We start from the raw sequence: 24,681 nt of genomic DNA, 5'->3' as shown, positions 1-24,681 counted from the left end.
ATGTGTGATGACCGTGACGTATGGAGTTTTATCAGTCACGGCTATTGAGGCAGTTGAAAGTCCATCGCAGCTGAAAGCGGTCTCGCACGTACACGGTACAGTTTGTAGGAAGTCCTAGACTGCAATGCTGAGCTGCGTAAGCCACTGATAGATGTAAACTCTGGTGTTTGCACATGCATTTCATGATCGGCGTGTAGTTGTTGCTTCACCAACCCTGGTCACATTCTTTTCTTCGGAGTATGTATTTCATGTGCATGTTGACTAATACTTACAGGTGAATATCTTCCCACATAAACCAGAATCATCCCCTCACGTCCTGCAATGCGAAATATTATTTCTCGAGAACCTTGACCAACTGTAATTCATTTGAACGAATCGTTTTTTGCGAGATATAGATAGAATAACTATATGCTAATTTCTTTTACTATTTAATTACCCTCTCCCGTGTTTCAAATAATCCTGTGACCGCTCGCATTATCCTTTTGCGGTAATCCCTACTCGTCTGACCTGACGTAGATTTCATACACTGTGAATTATTAATTATCCACTTCTTTTTTTTTAAATGTATGATGGATTAAAAGCGCTCAATCTACAAATGCTCTCTGATGAAAAGTATCCGGACACTTGTTACTGAACATTAATGGGATGGCTAGAGTGATACTGGAGACGCTTCCAATCAGGTGGTGTTAGCACAGTGGACTCGCATTCGTGAGGACGACGGTTCAAACCCGCGTCCAGCCATCCCGATTCACGTTCTCTGTGATTTCCCTACATCACTTCAGGCAAATGCCGGGAGGTTCCTTTGAAACGGCAGAGCTTACTTCCTTCCCCATCCTTCCCTAATCCAATGGGACAGATGACCTCGCTGTTTAGTCCCCTTCCTCAAATCAACCAACCAACAACCAACAATCCAATGAGGTGTCGGAGTGCCTGTGGAGGAATGGTAGCCATTCTTGCTGAAGAGCCGAAATCAGAGAAGTTAGTGATGTTGGACGCTGGGGTCCGGAGAGAAGTCGACTTTCTAATGTATCCCAAAGGTACTGGATTGGTTCAGGTCGAGACTATAACAGGCCGGTCCATTTTAGGAATGTTATTGTCCACAAACTATGACCTCACAAAATACTGCTTTCTGACATGGTGCAATGTAATTTTGCTATTATCATTTATAATCTCTGAACTGTTTCTCTACTGTACGCAGTGCATAATGCTTTAAAATGTGTTTGTATCCTTCGGCATTTAGCGTTTTCTTAAGCGCAGTAACGGGACCATACTCTATGTACGAAAACCATCCCCATACCATAACACAATCTCCTCCATGCTTCGCTGTGGGCACTGCACATCATGGCGGTCATACTCTCCAGGCAATCGCTAAAGTCAAATCCTTACATCGGACTGCCGCAGGGTATATCGAGCTTCATCACTCCAAGTCAGTGGATTCCCGTGGTCCGTCCCCGGTAGCTGAATGGTCAGCTTGATGGATTGTCAATCCTCTGAGCCCGGGTTCGATTCCCGGCTGGGTCGGGGAATTTTCTCCACCCAGGAACTGGATGTTGTGCTGTCCTCATCATCATCCCATCATCCTCATCGACTGCAGGTTGCCGAAGTGGCGTCAAATTGAAAGACCGGCATCCGGCGAACGGCCTGCCCGACGGGGGGCCCAAGCCATACGATTTAAAAAAATAAAATAAAAAAATAATGTTTCCCGTCATCCACAGTAAGGTGGCGGGGGGCTCTGAACACCACGTTACTTAGCACTGCCTGCTGAAATGAGTGGCTTATAAGGAGCTGCTCTACTGACTATTGTATCTGATAATTTTTACCCCCTTGCGCACAGTCATTGTGATGGTAGCACTTTGGAATTCCTTCTGCTAATTTCATGCGATCTTGGTAGCTACGTTCCGCAATGCTCAACGTCCCTCCTGTGCGTCAGTACATGACATCTGCCTGGTCTTGTTTTCGCCTTGGCTGTTTCTTCATGTTCCCACTTCACAATCACAGCATCAATAGTCTACTTGGGCAGCTCTGGAATGGCTAGCATGTCCTTGATGAATTTGTTACTCGGCTCACACGGATGCGACTAACATGATGCTGTAAACAGAACCTGGATTCATCCGAAAAAATGACGTTTTGCCATTCGTGCTCCCAGGTTCGTCGTTGAGTACACCATCGCAGGCGCTCCTGTTTGTGATGCAACGTCAAGGGTAACCGCAGCCATGGTCTCCGAGCTGATAGTCCGTTTTCCCACAGTAGTCGTCGTCGAACTGTTCGTGCAGATGGTTGTCGTCTAGCAAACGTCCCCATCTGTTGACTCAGGGATCGAGACGTGGCTCCACGATCCGTTACAGCCATGCGGATAAGATGCCTGTCATTTCGACTGCTAGTGATACGAGGCCGTTGGGATCCAGCACGGCGTTCCGTATTACCCTCCTGAACCCACAGATTCCATATCTCGACCAATGCAGGCAGCAATGTCGCGATACGCTACAATCCGATCTTTATCAAAGTCGGAAACGTGATGGTACGCATTTCTCCTCCTTAAACGAGACATCACAACAACGTTTCACCAGGCAACGCCGGTCAACTGCTGTTTGTGTATGAGAGATCGGTTGGAAACTTTCCTCATGTCAGCACGTTGTAGGTGTCGCCACCGGCGCCAACCTTGTGTGAATGCTCTGAAAAGCTAATCATTTGCATATCACAGCATGTTCTTCCTGTCGGTTAAATTTCGCGTCTGTAGCACGTTATCTTCGTGGTGTAGCAATATTAATGGTCAGTAGTGTATATGAACATATAATGAAAGTTGCCGCTGATGTAACGCAACAGACACTTTCAGTTGCAACATAAAATTACTAGAAATCATTCTGCTGTTTTCGTATTCGTCTTTTTACTGGTGTTTATCAGCTCTCATGGAGCAATTCAAGTTTTCGATTTCGGGTTTGTTTTGATCTTATTACTAACATTTATTGAAAGTCAGAACTAGAGTACTTCCCAGTGACATGAAAGTTTTTCTGCGCGATAAATTCCGTGAATTAATCCCACCAACCCTGATACAAGAGCTACGCTCAACTTACTTTTCATCACTTTCTTTAAAGAGCATTTTGAAGTTACTGAGGTAACTTAGTCGAAAAACAAGGACTAATTGCCTAGATCCAGAAAAATCGATAATCGGAAAGGCTGCGATTTAATGAACAATAATTAATTAAAACACAGATAACTTTCTAAATACACCTTAACGAAAGCCAGTTTCAGATTTTTGTTTTTGTCTGTTATTACGCCTATTATCCCATCGTCAATCCGGTTCAGGCAAGAAATCATAAGCACGATTTGTTTGTGAACTGAACCAGCAGTCTGTGAGGGGCACATACTTTTATTTTGATGCACTGAATCTTCTGTATAATTCACATTCGGGATACATTCCAAGAAGAAAAAGAAAGAAACGACGCACCCCGAAGGAATAATTGCAGTGAGACGGAAATCTTTAGATGTGATGTAGGTGTACAGACAAACAAATCATTACAATTTCAGAAAAAGTTGACGATTTATTCGAGGGAAAGAGCTTCACAAACTGATTAACTCAATAACGCGTTGGTCCTCCTTCTTTCCTTCTGCAAGCAGTTACTCGGCTTATCATTAACTGACAGAGTTGTTGGATGTCTTCCTGAGGGATATCGTGCCAAATTCTGTCCAACTGGCGCGTTTGATAGTCAAAATGCCGAGATGTTTGAAGGGCCCTGCCCATAACGCTCCAAACGTTCTCAGTTGGGAATAGATGACCTAGGTATGGTTTGGCAAGCACGATGACAAGCAGTGGAAACTCTCGTTCTGTGCGGGCGGGCATTATTTTGCTGAAATATAAGCCCAGGTAGACTTGCTATGGAGGGCAAAAAAACTGCTGCGTAGAATATCGTCGACGTACAGCTGTGGTGCACGGAGATGGAATGAAACGGACACGTGAGGACTGAGGTAGGGAAGGTGAATGTTCGACTTCGGTTTATTGGGAAAATTCTAGCAAAGTGTGATTTATCTGTAATGGAGACCTCATACAGGAAGCTATCGCGACCTATTCTTGAGTACTGCTCGAGTGTTTGGGATCCGTACCAGGTCGGGTTAGAGGAAGACGTCGAAAATATTCAGGGACGGGCTGCTAGATATGGTACTGGTGGGTTCGAACAACACACAAGCGTTCCTGGAGGGAAGGGACATTCTTTTGGAGGAAAACTATTGAGAAAATTTATAGAACCGGCATTAGAGGCTGACTGCAGAGCGATTCTACTTCCTGCAACATACATTGTGCATAAGGATCACAAAGATAAAATGAGAGAAATCAGAGCTCATACGTAGATATACAGGCAGTCATTTTCCCCTCGTTCTATTTGCGAATGGGACCCTCCGCCACGCGCATGTACGGTGGACTGTGGAGTATCTACGCAGATGTAGATGTCGACGTAAAGGTGCCGCAGATGAGAACCAAAGAATTCCAGCTGTGAAAAGAAATGGCGCTCCCGACCATCACTCCTGGCTATCGGGCCGTGTGCGGGCGACTGTTAGATTGATAACCTGCCGCTGTCCGCGGAGTCTACAGACACGTCCTCGATCGTCATCGGAGCTCAGTTCGAAGCGGGTCTCATTACTGAAGACAATTCTATGCCAGTAAAGTAGATTCCAGGCCGAAGACGTGTTTGGAGACGACCTAAACTGTGATGGGATACCAATCTGACCATCGCCCGCCATACGGCTCGACAACCAGGGGAGACGGTCTGGGATGCTATTTCTTTTCGTAGCAGGACCCCTCTCTTTGTCATCCGCGGCACCCTTGCAGCACAGCGGTACGTTCTGTTTTGTTGCCCTTCACGACAAGCCATCCTGGGCTTACATTTCAGCAAGATAATGCCCGTTCGTACACGGGGAGAGTTTCTACTGTACGGCGTCATGCTTGCGAAGCCCTGCCTTGGTCAGCAGATTGACGGGTCTCTCCACAACGGAGAACGTTTGGAGCAGGACCACTTAACCGTTTCGAGATACTGACGATCAAACGCACCAGTTGGACAGGATTTGGCACGATATATGTCGCAAGGACATCCAACAACTCTGTCAATGAATGCCAAGCTTGCGTAAGGGCCAGAGGTGGACCAAGCGCTGTTGACTTGACAAGTTTGTGAAGCTCCTCTTGAATAAACCGTCGAATTTTTCTGAAGTGGTGATCATTTGTTTGTCCGTACATGTACATCACACCTACCGATTTCCGTCCCGTTCAGATAATTCCTTCGTGGTGTATCAGAGGGGCCCTCTGGCGGTCACGTTCCTCCAGCCACTTCTCACCTATGCGGAATTTTGGCGTTAGCAATAACAGAGGGCGCTGATTATGTGCAGCACTATGTTTTCTTTCATTGTGGCTTCTTTAGCGCTTGGTTTTATGGTTTTTAATATGATCCTGTGCACTATCAAAAGTGTTTATTACTTATGTCATTATCTAGAATATGGGCACTAGAGCGGATGTCAACTACTGTCTCTTAACTCTTCCTCTTTTTAACAATCTGACTGTTGTCGTGTTCTATTTCATCGCTTTTTATTACTGTAATACCTTTTATCCGTTATAAGCTCACTACAGACTTCAAATATTGTATCCCCCTTTATTTTACGCTGTTCAATGAGTTATTGAAAACTACTGTATGCCGACATTAGCGACATCTAGTGAACTTACAACACAAATACCTTGTGGCTACTGTACGGCAGCTTGTTTTGAACAGTAGTTGGTTGGTTGGTTTGGGGAAGGAGACCAGACAGCGTGGTCATCGGTCTCATCGGATTAGGGAAGGATTGGGAAGGAAGTCGGCCGTGCCCTTTCAGAGGAACCATCCCGGCATTTGCCTGGAGTGATTTAGGGAAATCACGGAAAACCTAAATCAGGATGGCCGGACGCGGAATTGAACCGTCGTCCTCCCGAATGCGAGTCCAGTGTCTAACCACTGCGCCACCCCGCTCGGTCTTTGAACAGTAGTACTACTGACAACATGACTCGTGCATATGATGTTATTTATAAATATTTGACGATGCTGGTGCTGATTTTGCAATTAAACATTTGACGCTGCCACTATGGCTGCAGCACATTAGGACTTTGTTTTTATAAAACAGGTATGCCTCTTCACACTTAAAGCGCACAGATACATATGTTTGTCAGTAGTTCTTTTCATTATGGTCTATTTATTGTTTTTAAGCTGTAGACAATCTGCGAGTGTATTTATGTTTTTTCTCATTTTTTGCTGCAGATCTGATGATGGCCATTATAGTAACCAGTTAACAAAAAGTTTGTGATCACACACGTAAATTAAAGGAAACTTATCTTTTTTTTTGTCTTAGAGTGTAATTCGAAATTTTATAAAAGACATTTTGGATTGAAGAACATGTTGTAATTTTGACGTATGGTTTTGCTGATGCCATAACAGTGACGTGACACGCCACCATTACAAAAGAGGGTACCTAGTCTCAAGGTGAGCACTTACAGACAGAATATCGAGAGAATAACAGCAGAACGATGGGCAGTGACAGTGCAGCTGTATGTCACTTTAGAAGTCATTGCATTTTCGCTTGATGTAGTAGTGGCAACACTGATGAAGCCTAATTGGACAGCATCGGATACACGTTGTTGCTGATTCATGGTAATAAACAGATATTTCGCAAGGATTTTGTTCGTTATTCAAACTTCAGTCTTCCTCTCCTCCTTTGGCATTCCCCGTTCCTTCTTATAGAGTTGGCATTTGCCACATGGGTTGAGGCAATGTTAGCGACAGTTGGTGGTCGGATACGCTTTCCGACGCCACCACTTCCACCTGGGACGAATTCTTGTGTACCGCATCTGTCTGCGTCTAGAGTAAATCTGTGTTCAAGTGTGGTAACGTCTCCTAGTTCTTGCGTAGTATGTATCTGATGCGGGACGTGGGTAACAGCCTGGTATTCACCTAGCTGAATGTGGGAAACCACATCCAGGCTGGCCGGTTCACCAGCCTTCGTAGTTAATCGATCCGGGGCAGGTTCTCCTAGCCGAATCCAGGGAACGGCGCGTTAACGTTCCCGGTATCCGGGCGAGTTTATTGAAACCTCAGTATCACATTTAAACTAAACTATGGATCAGTAGCATTGCATGAAACTACGTCCAACAGGGTAACCCTATGCGAGGGAGTTATGTGGTAGGGTTTCCATGAATGAGCGGTAGATAAAATGCCAGCGACAGTTAATCAGAGATTGCCCTTTGCTTTCACTACAAGTGAGCGTACATGATTGTTCCACTACATATGCGTAGACACTGCTGCTTTCAGGATTTGTATGACATGACGGTGTGAAGTTGTCTCATTGATCGAGAATGCGTTATCGTGGCTCACAGCCTGGTGCAAAGCTTTTATTAACTGACTCCTCTTGGGTGGTTTGTATGACGAATGTTTCAAAGTCACGTGTAAGATTATACAATGAGAGTATCTACAGAGTTGTGCTGTGTTTACATTGATGATACTGTTGTTGTTTATGAAGATGATAAAAGAAAGGAGATGGTGAGAAACTCCAGTGATAGATTGAAAAGTAGACAAATATGTCTCAGCTGGAGCTTCTGGAACGTGTCCTTTCGCTTGAAAAATGAAATCCTCAGAAAATCGTGAGGGTACAGAATAAAAAAAAAAAAAACACCCGCTGCGCTGAGCGTGCTTCACTCCGAGTATACATTAGAGGTCTTGCAATCTACAGATCTCTTCAGGCTGCTGTACCACAAGGAAAGTATGCGCAAGCGGCCGCAGGTCGTTTTCCTTTTATTAACGTTTCTTCGTAGTCGAAGTAACATGAAGTATTGCTAAGTCAGTTGTGGGTGATGTTACCTCATTTAGTGTCTCGCTTATGGACATGACTCATTTGAGACGGGATGGTGGTGCAACTTTCCAGTGCACTGCAGCATGTTACTCCAACCTGTCGTGTTTTTAATGCGCGTGGATGAGTCTTGGAGCAGCGATTTGTAGGACGACGCTACACTGCATATTTATAGTTATATGTTAAAATAGTTAATGACGTGAGCGAGAGGGATAACAGATCAACCACATGGCGCACTTCAGCAACACGTAGGTCCTTGTCTCACTTCGGGAGGAATTCTGTACCCTGGCGGCACTTCTCTGCATTACTAAGTTGGTATGATGTCGGATAGCGTAAGATCTGAATAAAATTGATTCGCGAAGGTTACAGAATCGAGCGGGAGGAAAATGAATAAATTTATGCGTCAGGTTATTCAACTGTACCATACTTTTCATGATTAGTTTTTTTCTTTGCTGTTTATGTACGTTATTGAATAAATTGCTAAACCACAGAATTCCCATATATCTCGTCACAGTCCATGCACGATGTTTTAGCCCTAGTTTTACCGGACACTAATTTCCAGATGGGAACAGGCTAGCCTGAGATAAATAAACGCAGAAGGCGTGTATACTCGAAGGTGAAGGTATGGCTGTGACAGCAAGATTAACTCAACAGGCGGCTAAACGAAGACATTAAAAATATTTTCGGGGCGGAAAGTAAACACCATTTATTCCCTTTTTATTCATGTATCCAAACAGTTGTATTTATGATGTATCCCAACATGTTAATTATTTAAGGTGATAAAATAAATTACGATACGAACTGAACATTAGCAAACGAAATATATTCTCTGAAATTGGAGGAACCAAGTCAAAGTTCCCAGAAAATTGCATTTAGTTCTGAAGAGGGTCGGAGTTAATAAAACTGTGCTATAGTGATCGAGGATAATTTGTTAGTCTTAAACGCCCCAACGAAACGTATTTGCCACTTCTTAGGTTGGGTTTCAGGGATTGCGTGTGGTGTTAATTTCCACTACTCCTCACTATTTCGGCTGTAACACGTGAGCAGGGCGGACCTAACACTAGTAGCCAAACGCATCACTGACGCGAATAGGCAATAAGTGTCGCTTCCATCCGAGCCTGTGACGCTTACCAATACGCCAAAAAGAGCATAAGTCTTTACTGCTACAGAACAGATATTTCCGGATATTTTATTTTTTAAGCTGGATAAGATTGCGTACAGACTTTAAAAAGTGGCTTTTAGTACTATGGGAATTAACTTCTGAGGTCATCAGTCCCCTAGAACTTAGAACTCCTTAAACCTAGCTAATCTAAGGACATCACACACGCCCGAGGCAGGGTTCGAATCTGCGACCGTAGCGGTCGCCCGGTTCCAGACTTTAAATAACAGAGCGAGGTGCCTCTAATCTGGAATTAACGGAAATCATTTTTGATAGAGACAACAGTACTGTAAATATAATATCTTCTTCTCAGAGTCAGTGTGCTGCGAGAGCCAACAACGTAACGTCTGGGTGCAGTTGTAAACCAAGGTTCTTTAACGTAAACTAACCTTGTAATGAGAGAGCCAGGAAATTGGGAAATTGATTGGGTAGAGAATCAGATGACTGTTAGATTCCAAGCATTGCTGATGCCATGACGTTGATGTAATGGAATAATTAAAATTCCTCATGGGGAAAGTTTTCAGACATGTACAAAATTTTGAGTTGTTTGGAACAACGATACTAACAGAAAAACAAAATCGATGTTTTGTTCGACTTTTAGCCATTGACAGTCGGCTGTGGTAGAATATTACTTGATAGCAGTTAGGAACTATTTTTTAACCAGCTAATAAGAAGAATTCCCAATTGTTAGGAAAGAACTCTTAAGGGTAAGATTACAGACTATACAGGAAATTATAGAATTTTTGGTGGATTCGTATGAATTCCTATCTGAAAGAGCCACCCCGCCAAATGGGACAGAAATACTAGTATATCGAGACAACCATGGAATCGAGAAAGAATTTGCTGGTCGGGCACTAACAGAGAAACTAATCTGAATACCAAGTAAGGGGGTTTAAGAGGCTAGGATTCAGTAAGAAGAAATAGATGTAGCAGAATAGACGAAGTTGGGATAATGAAGTACCGGTCGACGCCTGTAATGACGAGGGGGCAAGGGGGAAAAAACACAGATTTCAGAATCCGCTCGTTAGAGACCTCAGAGAAATAAGGAAGGTAGGGAGATTTCATTGCTCGGGAAACGTTGGATCTCGGTGGATTTTTTGCAGCATTCGAGAAGATATTTTATTGCTTAATGCTCCCATCAACACATGAGATATTACAAATAGCTGAATCATTAGTAAATAAAATTGAGTAAGCGCCTAATTTTCGGAGAAAAACTCCCCATCTGTGGAAGGATAAGCTACAAATGGCGGAAGAGTACCCGAGAAAAGAAGGAAAACGGAAAAGAAACCCTGACAGAAGCCACGAGCCTACCACATTCAATATAGGTGAAAAGGTACTAACATGAAATAAGTCTGACCTTCTGGCAAAAAAGTATTGCGAAATTTTGTCTGCTTTACTCCAGTCCGTCTGAGAGTATAGAGATTATAGCAGACCACACCTACAAACTGGCGAATCCTGTCGCAAAACATAGCAAGGATATTCACGATATAGCAAGGCTAAAGAAGATATAGAATAAGGACAAAGGCCTTCAACGCGCAAAAATGACTGTGTCAGAGAAAGAAGCACGCAAACGCAAAAGGGAAAGGTAATAATTGTGTATTTAATACTTTGTAGTCCTACCGTTAAGAAAAAAGTGTAACAGCAGTCACCTTAAGGTTGTATCCTCCTACCACTTAAGTGACTGACGAGAAGGCAGGTACATTATTCTAGTTCTAGAATTGGTATTCCGACCAACGACCAACAGATGAATTTAATGAAATGAGGCAGAAGAGATCGGGTAGCATATGTCAGCAATTAGAATGAGAAAGCCTGTAATCATTTCTCTAATTTCATAACTAATTAATTGCAAAATAGAAAATGTAATAAGAAGTTAACTGAAATAAGTGATCGACGCAGATTCCAGGGATCCAAGAATCCGGTACCTATAGGCAAGAACAGTTGTTCCAGATCGTGTTTTCTTCTTTTTGGATTATAACTAGTAAGCCTGTTAAGGTGGCTGAACGACAGTAGTTCAAACAATACTATTCCTCATCTAGTATCGGTAGATCTGCCATGAGACATGAATAAGGAGACAGTGCAGAAGATAACGAGCACGTTGCTGCCGGCAACACCGTCAACGTCACATTTCCCTCAAGTCCTGCACAGTGGCCGGCCGTGGTGGCCGAGCGATTCTAGGCGCTACAGCCTGGAACCGCGCGACCGCTACGGTCGCAGGTTCGAATCCTGCCTCCGGCATGGATGTGTGTGAGTCCTAAGGTTAGTTAGGTTTAAGTAGTTCTAAGTTCTAGGAGACTGATGACCCCAGAAGTTAAGTCCCATAGTGCTCAGAGCCATTTGAACCAACCTGCACAGAGGCTGGCTGGGAAGTCGCCAGCTTCCTGCAGGCTACTTCACCCAGGTAGGTACATTTATGTAATAATGTTTTCTACCTAAACGACTCGCACAAGATGCCGTACACAAAACAGCCGCTGAAAATGGAGTTCCCCATCTTTTATGCAGGTGTGACATGATCGCACGAAGTGCTTTTGTTGAATTCAACCTTCTGATACCGTCATATGTGCGGAGGTGTCTGGCCCAGTTGTTAGATTGGTTACTGCTGGTGCAATGGCAGGTTATCAAAATTTAAGTGAGTTTGAACGTGCTGATTTAGTCGGCGCACAAGCGATGAGACACAGCATCTTCGAGGTAGAAATGAAGTGGGGATTTTCCCGTACGACCATTTACGAGTGTACTGTGAATATCAGGAATCCCGTAAAACATCAGATCTCCAAATCACTGCGGCCGGAAACAGATCCTGCAAGAACAGGACCAACGTGACTGAAGAGAATCGTTCAACGCGATAGAAGTGCAACCCTTCCGCATATTGCTGCGGATTTCAGTGCTGGGCCATCAACAAGTGTCAGCATACGAACCATTCAACGAAACATCATCGATATGGGCTTTCCGAGCCGAAGGCCCACTCGTGTAACCTTGATGACTGCAAAGCTTTAAGCCTCGCGTGGGTCCATCAACACGGACATTGGATTGTTGATAGCTGGAAACGTGTTGACTCATCGGATGAGTCTCACTTCAAATTGTATCGAGTGGATGGACGTGTTCGGGTGTCGAGACGATCTCATGAATCCATGGACCCTGCATGTCAGCAGGGGACTCTGTAATGGTGTGGAGTAGGTGGAGTTGGAGTGATTGGGACCCCTAATACGTCTAGATACGACACTGACAGATGACACGTACGTAAGCTCCCTGTCTGATCACCTGCATCCATTCATGTCCATTGTGCATTCCGACTGACTTGGACAACTCCAGCAGGGTAACGCGACACCCCACACGTCCAGAATTGCTACAAAGTGGCTCCAGGAACACTCTTCTGTGTTAAACACTTCCACTGACCACGAAACTCCCCAGACGTGAACATTATTGAGCATATCTGGGATGTCTTGCAACTTGCTGTTCAGAAGAGATCTCCATCCCCTCGTACTCTTACGGATTTATGGACAGCCCTGCAGGATTCATGGTGTCAATTCTCTGCAGCACTACTTTAGACATTAGTCCAGTCCATGTCACGTCGTGTTGCGGCACTTCTGTGTGCTCGTGGGGGCCCTACACGATATTAGGCAGGTTTACCATTTTTTTTGGCTCTTCAGTGCATATATATATATATGGTGTGTGTGTCGTGTGGTATTAGCCGAGCGGTCTCAGGCGCTGCAGTCATGGACTGTGCGACTGATCCCGGCGGAGGTTCGAGTCCTTAGGATAATTTAGGTTAAGTAGTGTGTAAGCTTGGGGACTGATGATCTTAGCAGTTAAGTCCCATAAGATTTCACTCACATTTTTTTTTTGTGTGTGTGTGTAGGATGCAGTAACAGACTGATCAGTAATATAGCCTAAAGTACAGTTTAGGTTGGTGAAGTTAACAAATGTATATATGAATTCTTAACTGTTTTAAACGATTAATGGAAAATCTCATATAAAGATGTGAAACAAATACTAACAAAGAGATAGAGGGGCTGGCCAGTACTTACCTCAGCTCAGTACAGCCGATAGATACACATAAAACGGAACTGAAATTTTAAGTTCCTAGCTTTCGGAACAAATGTTCCTTCATCGGGGAGGAGAGAGGGGAAAGAAAGGGAAGAAGGGAAAGGAGATTCAGTTACTCACAACCCAGGTTATGAAGCAACAGGGAAAGGAAAATAGGGAGGGTAGCAAGGATGGAGGCATGGTTGTCAGAGGGAAGCCAAAGATCAAGGATGGAGGCAACCATGCCTCCATCCTTGCTACCCTCCCTATTTTCCTTTCCCTGTTGCTTCATAACCTGGGTTGTGAGTAACTGAATCTCCTTTCCCTTCTTCCCTTTCTTTCCCCTCTCTCCTCCCCGATGAAGGAACATTTGTTCCGAAAGCTAGGAACTTAAAATTTCAGTTCTGTTTTATGTGTATCTATCGGCTGTACTGAGCTGAGGTAAGTACTGGCCAGCCCCTCTATCTCTTTGTTAGTATTTGTTTCTTAACTGTTTTGTCACTCTGATCTGTAGCATGGTTTAGGTTAGATCGAAAGGTTTGTCAAGGCTTTTATTACGTTTTTTAATTTCGATGAGTGGTTTATGTCCTCAGTTTGCTGTATCAAATTGGATGAGTGGTATCGGCAGGTTCAATAGTTCCAGTGGTGTCGTACCCCTTGAGATAATCCCGGTGTTGGCATGTCACAGGCAGTGAGAATTGTGGTCAGGGCATCTCAACAGATCTCTTATACACAAGATATTTCACATGCCTCCAAAGGAAACCAAGTGGTGTCAGACCAGGTGAAATACCTGGTCAGGAAATAGAACCTTAACTTTCTGTCCACCTTCTACGGAATGTCTGGTTGTGGTCAGGTTTGTGTTTTCCGCCTTCAAGGAATACAATGTAGACTTTGATGTCACATCTCACTCGCTTTCCACTGTATATAAACAAAAGGAAACAGGTGTTAATTTCCATTTTAGTGTAAAGATAAGTACGAACGTGAATTTACAATGTTTATCTTGTTTCTCCCATTGTTTGTGTCTGCTTTGGTGATATCGCTCTCATTTTCACTATCAACTTTTTTAAAGAGAGGAAAAACTGAAACAGATGTAAACTAGAAAATGGAATCTACTTCCGAAACATGTTTGACTTAATACCAGTGTAAACAATGTAGTGACAGGAATAGATTTTTTATTGTTAGATACTCCAACCTTAGAGTAATAGTCAGGGCGCACTCAGAGATAAAAAAAGTCAATTAATAATGTAACTAAATGTTTCTTGTCTCTTGTCCGGTCAACAGGATGTAAATATCTTCTGTAAACTCAAACCTCAGATGATTCAGATGTAACACATTGAACAGTCCTGATTCACGTGCGATGTCTGCTCCAACTTTCGTCTTCTGCCGGTTCTGACTTGTCAGGTACAGAGCTTTATAAAATATGTAAACAGAATAGTCACATATTTTAAATTACTTTCCCGAACATTTTATATAAAATGATAAAGAGGTATGGGTTTTATATGTATACGCCACATAGCCACAACATATTAAGTCAAAACGAAGCGGGCAGTGTGTTGGCTTCAAATGGATGCTTCGAGATAGAAAACCAAAAGTCGGAAACATCTAGCAACGCGATCTGAAGTAAAGGGAAGCGCAGTGGAACACACAATAACACCTCTTCAGCTTTCAGTTCGACTGCTAACAACCGCTTCTCGGCGAATGAAAAACCACGAGAAAAATTTTCAAACAGACGCCAGCCAAAATGGAAGATATTACTGAGCGTAATGGTGCAGCGGTTCACACGCTGGACTCTCATCCAGGAGGAGCAAGTCCTAGGACCCCTCCCCATCTTAAGTGATTTAGATTTCCCATGATTTCTCTGAATTACAGAAGGCAAATACTGCAATCATTGATTTGAAAATGCACGACCGATATTCTTCCCACCCATAAACCTCTGATCCTATGCTCGATATCTTATGACCTGGTCGTCTGTGGTTCATTACCATATTATTCATTTCTTCCTCCTTTCGAAGATATTTTTCGTCGTCCCGAGGCATTACCACAAGAGAGAGTTGTTGAAGCCAGTGATAGATGGTCAGCGTGTGAGACGGCGAACTAATCGCACAGCACAGTTAGAGAAGTTGGTTTTAGATTGCGAGGGAAGCAAAACAACAAGTAACCACTGCAGAACTCGTGGCACACGCTATCAATGAATAGCGTATTACGTATACTCAGGTAGCACGACGATTTAAGGAGAGCAGGAAAGGAATACATTGCTTACATTTGCTTCATTCAGAACTGGCCCTAGATCGAGTAGTAGGTAGAAAATTGCTCAAGAACTGGGAAAGAAAAGTTTAGAGAAGTTTAAGAGGCTGTAACAGATGCTATCTAGAAAATATTGTCAGAATATGATTGCCAGTGGCTTGTTCACTTCTTTGATCTTGTTCAGTGACAAAATACCACAAGATTTCAAGGAAACAATAATCATAGCTGTTATATATGAATTTGTGGTATCTGTTCTTCTGGGCATCTCCGAAAGAACATACACCACGAGGAATCGGCAGCTGTGATACGTATAGGGGGGAGAAGGAAAGGAAATGAAAGGGAAGGAACTAATGACATCAGCTCTGCATCGGCATTTTATGCGGAATCAGCGGCTACGAGTGAAAATGTGTGCCGGACCAGTATTTGAACCCTGAACCTCCAGGAGAGACTGCTTGCCAAAAGCGCGGAGTATCTCTACACGGTTCCAGGCGACTCACATTCTGATCTCTCGCCTACCCACAGTACATCTCCATGTCCCCCATGCTTGCTAATTTTAGACTCCCATTGGAGATTGAACGTAAATGTGCCCCCGAATTGAAGGTTGTGAATTCATTGTCTATCGAGGCGAATCAGTTATATGTGAATGCATTGTGTGTGTGTGTGTGTGTGTGTGTGTGTGTGTGTGTGTGTGTGTGTGTGTGTGTGTGTGTGGATGTGGTGTTACTTCTTTACGACATGTCTGAAAGAGCAGACATCACAAATTCATATAATCAATTCGCCTTGATCGGCAATGAATACTCAACCTTCTGTGCATGTGCACATCTACTTTCTACCTCTAGCGCAAATTTAAAATTAGCGACTTTGGAAGACATGGACGGGGATTGGGGATAGGTGGTGCTAGATGGTAGGTGGGAATGTGAGTTGACTGGGGAGTGTAGCGAGATAGTCCGCGCAGTTGTGACAACCACTGTCCGCGTGCAGCAGTGTTTATCACAACTGCCTAGTAATCAAGAAATCCCTGTTTCGTGTCCCGGTCAGGTACACATTTTCAATCGTCGCCGCTGATTCCGCATAAAGTTCCGATGCAGCTCATATCATTAGTTCCTTTCCTTTCCTCTTTCCCCACGCCACCTTCAGTCCGTCCGCAGCTCGTGGTCTTGAGGTAGCGTTCTCGCTTCCCGCGCACGGGGTCCCGGGTTCGATTCCCTGCGTGGTCAGGGACTTTTCCTGCCTCGTGCTGACTGTGTATTGTTGTGTCGTCGTCATCATTCATCCCCATTACGGTCGGAGGAAGGCAATAACAAACCACCTCCACTAGGACCTTGCCTAGTACAGCCGTGCGGGTCTCCCACATCGTCTCAAAAAAATGGTTCAAATGGCTCTGAGCACTATGGGACTTAACTGCTGTGGTCATCAGTCACCTAGAACTTAGAACTACTTAAACCTAACTAACCTACGGACATCACACACAGCCATGCCCGAGGCAGGATTCGAACCTGCGACCGTAGCGGACACGCGGCTCCAGACTGTAGCGCCTAGAACCGCACGGCCACTCCGGCCGGCTATCACATCGTCCCCTACGCTCCTCGGAGTATGGGACCTCATCACTTTCAGTTTACATAATCATAGCTTTATTGAAGTCTGCTAAGACGACATAGAAGGCAGACATAGGAAGGGCTTATTTCAATAGTGGTAGAAGTCCATTTTTTGTTCATTGTGAGATACAGAGTGCTAAAGTTAAATGAACGCTGAAAAATCAGCAGTTGAGATACCAGAAATATTCAGGCATATGGATTCTTGCTAGAGATGAATCTTTCATTGTGTTTATTTGGATCATTAATTTCAGAAGCATTATAGGCAGAAAAGTGGAGGTAATGGACTTGTACCACTATTGAAATAAGCCCTTCATATGTAGACGAGATTCCCTCATGAACATCTGTTACAAGACCGTGGAAACACTTTCTGCAGAACTCGTATAAAGTTACACGAAGAAACACCAGTTGTGCAAACAGAAATGAGGCAAAATGACAGACACAATGATTACGTACGCTCTGTCACTAATCGCAAAAGTGACCTACCATTGCCCAAACCACGACCCGGGAATAGTAAACAAATCAGAAATGTGCTTTATACGGTTGCAAACCCAACTCAGAGACGTAAATGACATGCCGTTCGAAAAGATTATCGCAAGTCGGTGGAAGCAGCAAAACAAACAGTCAAATGAAACAGTGCCTTTGAGTTCCTCAGCGGTGTTTCCTGTCACACCTGTTTTCAGCTTTTAAATCTAAGGGCCTGTTTTCAACGCAGTGGAAGAGATCGTCTATGGATATGGTCTACATTTAGCAATGAAAGATAAAAGAAGGAAAGAATGTTAACTGTTCTACCCGACGTCGACACCTCCAAGTTCGTGAGGAATAATGCACCAGCATCGATGGGCAATCGAGAGAAAATAGATCGGCTGCCATCTTGTTGAAGATACCATAGCAGCGATCATCAATAAAACAAGGGAACAGCGGAAAATTAAATCTGGGTAGGGCCACGAAAATTAAAATTGTACTCCTCTAATTCAACGAGGTAAGAACTGCGCCACCCGTCAAAGGGAGGGGGCTTTTGGAGAAAAATGAGATAAATTCTATAGACTTGGGCACTGTAAATGAACCTTCACTTACAGACGCCCTGGTTGTCTATCTATTATGGCAGATGTGATAAGTACCGCTCCGATTTACAGTACATCGCTCGTGGGAAGTTTCTCCTGTGTGTTCCATAGAAGCAAGTGTGCTGTCATACTTAGGCTACTTGAAGACCGTGAATTCACCACTCTTACACACTGCTTTTACAAAAGGATGCATACACGCGGCTTACAGATTCCGCAAATAAGTCAACTTTCCTGTGAGAACACTTACTCTTAGAAAATACTATCGTGATTAGACACTAAATTTTCAGGGTGTTACTGCTGACTGGAGGCCTTTGAAGAGTTTGGAAGATTAAAAAGAAAAGCCGTTACGTTGCCCACCAGACAAAAACCAAACGAAACCACAACATTTTGGCACATCAGCAGTAGCCTACAGTGAGTCAATAATGGCTCCATATTGTTTATTATGACTTTCAGTTAAGTAAGTGACCGAGCTAGTTGGGGCATTGATTGAGGGACGGGACTTGTATTCCGGAGGGGCAATTTCACCTCTCATCTGACCATTTCAGGTTAAGATCTTCTGTGGTTTTCCTAAGTCGATTAAAGCGAGTGCTGGAATGGTTCCTGTGAAAAGAATGCAACCGACCCTCTGTTCATTCTTCGTCCTGTCCCAATTTGTTATCCGTTTCTAATGATCTCATCATTGACAGGAAATTAAATCTTGAACTTCCGTTTCAGCAAGTGTATTAAGGCTGCATGAGATTTTCGAATTGATGACAACAACGCAACGATGCAGCTGTATGCTGTGTTCTTTTATGGCACCATTCTTGTCTTCTGTGTTTGTTTAAGACAATCAGTCAGCACAGTGACATGTTAGCGATGTTCGCGAACATGTGTTCTGTCTTTTTGTTGCAGTGCGCTTAGTGCCTGCCATTCAACAGCAAAATAGTATTCACACCTATACACTTTCCAATGGACACAAGCTTGCGAAGTATCGATACCATTCCCGCGACTGTGGAGACGGCAGATTTCAAAGTACCTTTGCAATACAGGAGAAAGTTGTTTCTTGCAGTGTAACTTGGTTCAAATGGCTCTGAGCACTATGGGACTTAACATCTGTGGTCATCAGTCCCCTAGAACTTAGAACTACCTAAACCTAACTAACCTAAGGTCATCACACACATCCATGCCCGAGGCAGGATTCGAATCTGCGACCGTAGCTGTCACGCGATTCCAGACTGAAGCGCCTAGAACCGCACGGCCACATGGCCGGCGCAGTGTAACTCTCGGCTGACGTATACATGGTGATCCTGATAAGTTTAGTAATGAGCTTTGATTGCTGTGTTGTTACAGTGGGGCTGTATACATCTGCATTGCTTGAGCTATGCATGAACACCTTATGTCATAATGGACTTCTGTAATATTCTAAAACTCCTTTTTGCAGATCACTATACAAAAAATTATATACCAAATATATCGAAATTATCAGTACGCACAAGAGTCTGCATATAATGAACGGAGAGAGGTTGTGGGCAACTGTTGCAGAAGATTAGATTAGTGTTCAGAATGTTCACTAAGGTACACCACGGTGTGTAACATATGGCGCAATATTGACGTGAAGAGAAGTAAGGATGAACATTCTCGGACGTTTTAAAGATTATCCTGTAGTAGAAGTGGCTAATTTCACGGGTGTGTCTACCTGCAGAAACAAATGATTTGATAAGTAGTGGGGAATATGATGGTCAACAAGGAATTTACATGAGAACTTTGTCTAATGGACGATGATGACAGATGGCGACCGCTGAAATGAGTCCTAGATTGTGCGTGATAAATCCCTTCAGTACAAAGCAGTATTCGCTTACAGATGAACAATCTGGACGGCTCTGCTTCCGTAGCCAAGGTCGTTATCGTACACTGTTCTACGACGCACCCGATTAGGACTGTTTATAGACCTAACGGAGTATTCAGGGCGAACAGCGACCAAGGGGAGGCGCAAATTGGAAGAGGATCTAGGATTTTCTAATAATTTCATACGGTTTACGCGACAAAAACTTTAGATCAGAAAGATTATATCGTCCTGCTAGGACTATAGGTTTCGCTGTTCGAGCATGATCTTGAAAAAAGCTGATGTCTTCCAAATGGCAGTTCGTGCTCAACGGACGAAAAGAGTGAATGCTTGGTAAGAGGAATGACCAGGAGAAAGGAAAATTGTGTACCTGTAAAATTCGCGGATTTGAAATACTATAGACAATTTCTAGTTCCAAGTGGAACTATCTATCGTTACGGACAGCATCCGTGTAACCTGGACGATCTCTAGCGACGGCAGTTGTTCGGCATCGGTGTCTGATATATCCACTCATGTCCAATACTTAGCGAATGAATACTGTTGTCATTGTGTTACGCGCCTGGGTGACTTATTTTTTCCCCAATGAACTCATATCTAAACTGCATTGGCTTCATAAAATTTCATCTACTGAAAGAGGATCCAGTAAGTCTAGTACAGTTGTAGCGTCTGAACCATCTGGGAAGTATAATGTGATTCAGTCTTGTACCTGTAGAGGCAGTTCCAATATATACTGGGGCCCGCGTAGACAGAATATCGGGTACGTCTTAAGGACAGCTGTGCGTAGGTATCTTGTAGATCAGACTTACCGTCGTCGTTGTCGCGTCGGGAGTGGACAGTCGGTCTGCGGCGGCACTTCCGCCGCGGGGCTCGCAGTGTAGCCTTTTATACTCGCCGCCATCGGCAGGTGTGGGTGGCGGAGGAGGAGGAGGTGGAGGTGCTGGAGGAGGGGGAGGAGGAGGAGGGGGACAGGAGCAAGGACTCGTCCCGCTGCGCTCCGCCGCGCCGTGCGGCACCCTACCGACGTCACCCAGGTGTCAGCCACTCTCCAGTCCTTGTCGACCTGTACGGGCTTACGAACTAAACGTTGATCTGTAAGAATCTACATCTGCATCTACATCACTCTACGCAAGTCACTTAACGATTTGTGGCGGAGAGTACTTACCGTACACTAACTGTTCCTCTGCAACCCGTTCCAGTCGCGAATGGTGCGTGGGAAGAAAGACTTGTCTGTAAACCTCTGTATTAGCTCTAATTTCTAGAATTTTCAAGTCGTGGTCATTTCGTAAGATGTATGTGGGAGAAAGTAATATGTCGTCCGATTCTTCCCGGAAAGTACTTTCTCGAAATTTCAACAGAAAACCTCTCCGTGACGCCCAACGCCTCTCTTGTAGCGTCTGCCACTGGATTTAGTTGAGCATCTCTTTAACGCCCTCGCGCCGACTAACCGATCACGTGACAAAACGCGCCGCTCTTAATTGGACCTTCTTATTTTATTTTTATTTTGTATACCGTGTTCCGTAGGGCCAAACTGAGGAGCAGATCTCCATGGTAATGGAACGAGTTAGTACGTGAAATTGTAACAGGAGAGTATTAACAGATAAAATGAAACGTACCTGAATCCTATAAAGACGATAAGCTATTGGTTTAAGTAAATATAATCAACAAAGTAAGTAGATTAAGTTTTTAATCATTCCAGGAGTTCCTCGACGGAATAGAAAGAGAGAGCCATTAGGAAACTCTTCAGTTTGGACTTCCCAAGATTTTTTAATTCTTGTGGTAGCTTACTGAAAATGGATGCAGCAAAATACCGCACGCCTTTTGCATAAGACTCAAGGAGGTGCGTGTCAATTGCAGATTGGATTTCTGCTTAGTATTAACTGAGTGAAAGTTGCCAACTCTTGAGAATATCAACAACAAACGATATTGAAGGAAATATGTACTGAGGTTCAAATGGTTCAAATGGCTCTGAGCACTATGCGATTGAACTTCTGAGGTCATCAGTCGCCTAGAACCTAACTAACCTAAAGTCATCACACACATCCATGCTCGAGGCAGGATTCGAACCTGCGACCGGCTCCAGACTGTAGCGCCTAGAACCGTCGGTATGTACTGAGAGGCCAATGTCAGAATTCCCAGGCTACTTAACAGGGATCGACAAGAGATTCGCAAATTTACACAACTTATTGCCCGAACCATCCGTTTCTGAGCCAAAGATACCCTTTTTCAATCATAAGAGTTACCCCAAAAAATGTACCATACGTCATAAGCGAGTGAAAATAAACAAAGCACACTACTTTTGGTGCGGAATTACCACGTATTTAGATAATGTTCTAATGGTAAATAAAGCAAGATCCTGAACATGGGCTTTCCATGACATCTTGTTACCTATCTGAACGTCTAGAAATTGGATCTGTTCAATTGCACTAATCATATGCCACTCTGTATAATCAAAATTTCAATTTTTGTAGAAGTGCATGTTAGAAAGTGTAAAAAACTGAGTCTTGCTGTGATATATCATCAATTTATTTTCAACAAGCCATAAAATTATGTCTTGAACTGGATTATGTGATACTGCGTCAATATTGGACACAACATCCTTCGCTACCAAGCTGGTGTCATCAGCAAACAGAAATATATTAGAATCACATGTGATAATAGAAGTCATATCATTTATATAAATAAGAAACAGTAGCGGCCCCAACACCGACCCTTGGGGCACCCCACACTTAATTGTGCGCCATTGGGACTGCACATCGTAGGTATTTTCAGTACTGCGGAGAATGACCTTCTGCTGTCTGTTCTTAAAGTAAGAAGTGAACCAATTGTGAATTGCTCCTCTTATTCCATAATAGTCCAACTTCTGCAATAATATTTTGTGATAAACGAAGACGCCTTAGTTAAATCACAGAAGACGCCTAGCATTCGCAACCTTTCATTTAATTCATGAAATGTATTCGCAACTGCGAATATGGACTACCATCAACTGTATAATGGAATGATGACAGCGGAAATCTGTTCCGGTCCAGGACTCGAACCCTGATTTCCCAGTTACCGCGAATGGTCGCCTTACCATTTGGCTATCCGTGCACGACTCACGGCCAGACCCAAAGGGCTTTCATATATAGTTTTATTTAATCCGTCCAGAGCCTCACAGAGAAAAGAGAATATAGTATTTTCAGTTTCAGACCACTTCTAAAACTAGACAGTACATTTGACAGCAAATTATTTGAACTAAATGATCAATTACTCTTGTACATACAGCATTTTCAATAACTTTAGCAAACACCGATGGCATGGACGTAGGTCTAAAACTGTCTTCATTACTGATCACTTAAATCGGTCAGGAAACTGATCGTTCCCAAAGAAATGTTACAGATATGGCTAAGTAATGGGCTAACATATGCAGAACAGTACTTCAGTATTCTGATACATACCCCATCATATCCATGAGAGTCCTCAGTTTTAAAATTTTGTATGTGGCTGGAGTATCAATCGTAGGTATCTGTTAGGAACAGTAAACGACCAATGGTAAAAGGGTTTAATGAACCTTCCATTTTTCAACTGACTGGCTATTTACTGTTTCTAAAAGAACAGATCCATAGTCTTTAGTGATTTTATTACTGACTCAATCTTCCCCTTGTCAATATCATGGAGGAATATTTCAAATAACGATCTCCGAAAGCTATTTTCTAAGAGAGTTATACGATTCCCTGCAAATTAGTGCCGGCTTCCGGCGTTGCTACCTTTGTATCGGGAACCATATCATCCGCGAACAGTCATAAAGAGCTTTTGAAGCTCTCTACTAGACCATTTACAAACATTGTAAACAGTAACGGTCCTATCACACTTCCTCGGGGTACTCCGGAAATTACATCGAGCGGGGTAGCGCAGTGGTTAGTACGCTGGACTCGCATTAGGGGAGGACGACGGTACAAATCCACATTCAGCCATCCTGTATTAGGCTTTCCGTGATTTTCCTAAATCACATAAAGCGAATACGGGGATGGTTCCTTCGAAAGAGCACGGCCGCTTTCCTTCACCATCATTCCCTAATCTGAGCTTGTGCTCGTCTCTAATGACACCTTTGTTGACGGGACGTTAAACACTAATCTTCTCTTCCTTCCGCAGGAAATTCCCTTTACATCCGTCGATTTTGTTCCGTTAGAGCGACGTGCAGAGTTCTATCTGCACGGAAATTCTGGATCCAGTCACAAATCTGGTCGGACACTCGATAAGCTCGTACTTGTTTCATTAACCGGCAGTGTGGGACAGTCTCAAATGCCTTCCTGAAGTCAAGGAATACGGCATCAACCTTAGCGCCGTTGTCTACAGTGCTATGGATCTCATGGAGATACAGAGCGCGCTGTGTTTTACAAGATCTCTGTTTGAGGAATCCATATTGATTTTTATAGAGGAGATTTTCCTTCTCCTTGAACGCCATAATTCTTGAGCATAAAACATATTCCATAATTCTACATCAGATTGACGTCAACGATATAGGCCTGTAATTACGTGCATCTCTCCTACGGCCATTCCTGAAAACTTGAATGACCTACGCTTTTCTCCAGTCGCTGTGTACCCACCGTTGCTCCAGCGATCTAGGGTAACTTGCTGTTAGAAGGGAAGCAAGTGCTTTTACATAGTCAGTCCTGCATACAAATACATGTAATGCTAATAGCTTTGCCTAATCTAATAATCAGCTAGGTTATAAGCTCCCGTGTACGATGATAAGTTCCCTAATGAGATTGTGTTTATTGGAGGAGACTTTAATCATCCACCAATCGACTGGGATGATTACAGTTTTGTTAATGGTAGGCGTGACAAGACAGTGTGTGAAACGTTACTAAATGGTTTCTCTAAAAAAACACCTAGAACAGACAGTTCAGAACCCCAGTCATCACGGAAATATATTAGATATAATGGCAACAAACA

At 43.5% G+C, this 24,681-nt stretch overlaps 1 protein-coding gene across 1 annotated transcript in view; it reads right to left on the bottom strand.

The window, feature by feature from the left end:
* The window catches only part of LOC126263192 (aromatic-L-amino-acid decarboxylase-like), a 188,437-nt gene extending 167,844 nt beyond the window's left edge, over positions 1-20,593 (bottom strand). Inside the window, exon 1 of the mRNA XM_049960253.1 lies at positions 20,556-20,593. The gene's annotated coding sequence lies outside the window, so the exon portion shown is untranslated. The remainder of the gene's footprint in view (positions 1-20,555) is intronic.
* Between the last annotated feature and the right edge of the window lie 4,088 nt (positions 20,594-24,681).

This window comes from Schistocerca nitens, chromosome 6, assembly GCF_023898315.1.
Source record: "Schistocerca nitens isolate TAMUIC-IGC-003100 chromosome 6, iqSchNite1.1, whole genome shotgun sequence".
Taxonomy (NCBI): Eukaryota; Metazoa; Arthropoda; class Insecta; order Orthoptera; family Acrididae; genus Schistocerca; species Schistocerca nitens.
The sequence above is the reverse complement of the archived record's forward strand: the minus strand, read 5'-3'. Positions and strand labels throughout refer to the sequence as shown.